General features: G+C 37.0%; 1 non-coding gene across 1 annotated transcript; it reads right to left on the reverse strand.

The window, feature by feature from the left end:
* Positions 1-2,425: 2,425 nt before the first annotated feature.
* On the reverse strand, positions 2,426-2,497 carry TRNAC-GCA (transfer RNA cysteine (anticodon GCA)). Its single transcript has one exon. It is a non-coding gene; the product is annotated as a tRNA-Cys (tRNA).
* Positions 2,498-3,104: the final 607 nt, after the last annotated feature.

The raw sequence follows: 3,104 nt of genomic DNA on the forward strand, positions 1-3,104 counted from the left end.
GCCGCCGTGTGAAGGTTTTCGGCTCTCAAAATCATTCAGTTAACCTATTTAGGGTAGTGCATGTATCTGATATCTCTTAGACCAAATAGTATTCCCATTACTATGACAGTATCAAAGGTGCTGAAGTGGTACCAGATTAACCACTTACTATTATCTCAACCTAATTCATTACAGTGTAAAAAGGGAATTTTTTTTTTAAGAGCACAGAAATCAGTGGTAATTTTTTAAAAAAAACCATTCAATTTAACTGAGTTGAAAACATTAGTGAGAATGTGTGTATGTTACATCTGTGAGGAGGTGGGAGTAATTTCAGTATCCGTACAGTATTAAGGGATACTCTGAATGGGCTGTTAGTATTACAGCATAGTTTATACCCACGGAGAGCCAAGCCTTTAATTATTCATACCTCCAGGCTCTTGAGTCACGTAACAGCAGCAACCGTATTGGGCAATTAATAAACAGCCAAAAGCCAATGTCTCAGTCTCCAGAGCGCTGACTCTTAGGAATGAGGCAGAGGAAGCAGAGAATACCAAGAGACCTGCCCAGAAAAGCAGCCTTAAAACCCTAGTCTAAAGCTGAGGTGTGTGTGCTGGGTCTTCCCTAGTCTTATCATAAGCCACCCTTCTGTCATGTAATTCCAATCAAATTCCGTGCAGGAGCCTCGCTGAATTACCACTTCTCTGCCTGCACTCTCCTGACATTTGCTACTCTCTGGGCACTCTCATTTGCCTCTTACTGCTGCTCATCTAGACTGATGCGGTTGTAACATACAGGTCGGTGACCAGACACCCACGATATAAAATGCTCATCTCATCACATTCTATGCATTCCGCTATCGAGTGGGACGGGATGTCCAATCTGCCATGAAACCATTCTATCTTACATTTCTTCGGCCATGCATTACACCTGCGTAATGTCATCTGCTTAGAAAATGCAAGTCTTCCCTCTTCCCTCTCTACGTCCTTTTGAAACAGTTGCTTTCAATTACTTTTTTATTCAAACCCCACATTTGCTAAAATTGGAATAAAATCAAAAAGCTTTAAAAAGATAGGGAGAGGCACTCATCAGGATGCATTTTGTCAACCCTGCTGACTTTTTTCTGTCTCCTTAGTTCAGAGAGGGTAGCCTTTTCAAATGCACACTTTGCTTTTGACAGCTCTGCAGTGATTGGGTGCAGCAGGAAATAGTGCCTGACACATAAAATCCACTGATTCAACTATGCAATATTTATTTCATAGCCAACATAAATAAAAATAAAATATTTCCGTAAACGTTTTGCTCACATGCTGCCTGGCTGCATTGCCAGCAACTTTGCAGACTCTTCCGTTAGAAAACTTTTATTTGCTTTCTTCTCTGCCATAAATCATCTTCCCTCATCTGACTCTGATTGGACCATCCTTGTTGAATAATAAAATGTAGGTGTTGCTTGACTGTATTGTAGATAATGCAATAAAGACAAAGATAGAATGAGTACAGTTTGATAAAGAAACTCTTGGATTCATATAGGATAAAGGCTTTCAAAAGTAAATTAAAATTGCTTGTTCTAATGATCAATTCTCTGGGTCTTGCTGTGGTGCACTATGGAGCTCAAAGACTTGGACTTTTAGGTGATTGGGTAACCACGACTTTGATGAATACAAATCCTGATTATTTAGAGTGGGGCTGAGGTAGTTCAGCAAACTGTAAAAAAAAAAAAAAAAAAAAAATTCAGAGAAATCATGACTTGTGGTACATTTTATAGCCTCAAGTGAGTCAAATAAGAGCAAGCCTGATTATCACCATGGTATGAAATCTAATTGAGCTCCACAGAGACAGAATGGTGGGAAACCTCTGTTGCTTGGGAAAGCATCCATGGGTATGGTACAAGTTTTCCTCACATGGCAGGAAATCATTAGTCATAAATGCAATGAGGTTTTGCTGCAACAAAAAGCCAGGGAGGAGGGATAGAAATTAAGTAATAGATTCCCTGATGCGGCCATTTCTCAAGGATTTACTTGAAATCCCTCTACAATTTGGCAACACTGAGGCACTTTATTTAAACTGCTCACTAATATGGGTTTGGATTATTCAGTAGCAGTTTTCACAGTTTTTTAGTTTGACACCTTTAAAATAATTTTTTACATAGCCCTTGAAAAATTTTAAATTGGCATCTAAAACTTCATAACTTAAGTTATATAACCTATAGTAAGTTATTTATGTGTATTATAAATATTGACATCTTAAATTCAAACTGTTATACTACTTTTTCATTGTATACAATTGCATATAAAAACTATAGCATTAAATTTATACCTCAATCCATTAAAATTATACTATAGTAAAAGATGGTAATAGTTGAAAGTTACATTGAATTTTTCAGATTTGTGTATTCCAGTATCACTTTTACAACATAATTCTATTTTGCCATTTCTTTCTCCAGGGGATCTTCCCTACCCAGGGGTCGAACCCGGGTCTCCTGCGTTGCAGGCAGACACTTTAACCTCTGAGCCACCAGGGAAGCCCCATAATTCTATTTTGATGTAATATATTTTTATGTTTGAAGGACTTGTTAATCACAGATCACACATTTCTGCAGTTTAAATGCATGCTATGTTCCTCTGCATTTGTGAGTCTGAATTTTGAAAAAAAAAATACAAAAATGTCTATAGAATTAAAATCATAATAATTATTTAAGCAACTGATTAAAAGTATATGATCAGTTTTGATTATTCAAAATAAAACATATTGGAAAAGTATCTATTAGTGTAGTAAGCTAAACTTCTAAAAATTATTTTATTCATACACAAATGAATACTTTAGTTAAAAGCAAGCAGTGTTCTGAATTATATATTATTTATTTTCATGGGTATGAGATTCACAAATACTTTTGCAGGAGACTTGAGTTCGATCCCTGGGTCAGGAAGATCCCCAGGGGAAGGGAATGGCAATGCTCTCCAGTATCCTTGCCTGAAGAATTCCATGGATAGAGGAACCTGGCAGGTTATAGTCCATGGGGCTGCAAAGAGTCAGACAGGACTGAGGGACTAACAACACTTTTCTTATATAAGATGTAGATTGAAATGGAAGAGTTCAGTTATTTTAACAACACACCTGTTTTATGTCCT

This window comes from Dama dama, chromosome 17 (genome assembly GCF_033118175.1).
Source record: "Dama dama isolate Ldn47 chromosome 17, ASM3311817v1, whole genome shotgun sequence".
NCBI lineage: Eukaryota > Metazoa > Chordata > Mammalia > Artiodactyla > Cervidae > Dama > Dama dama.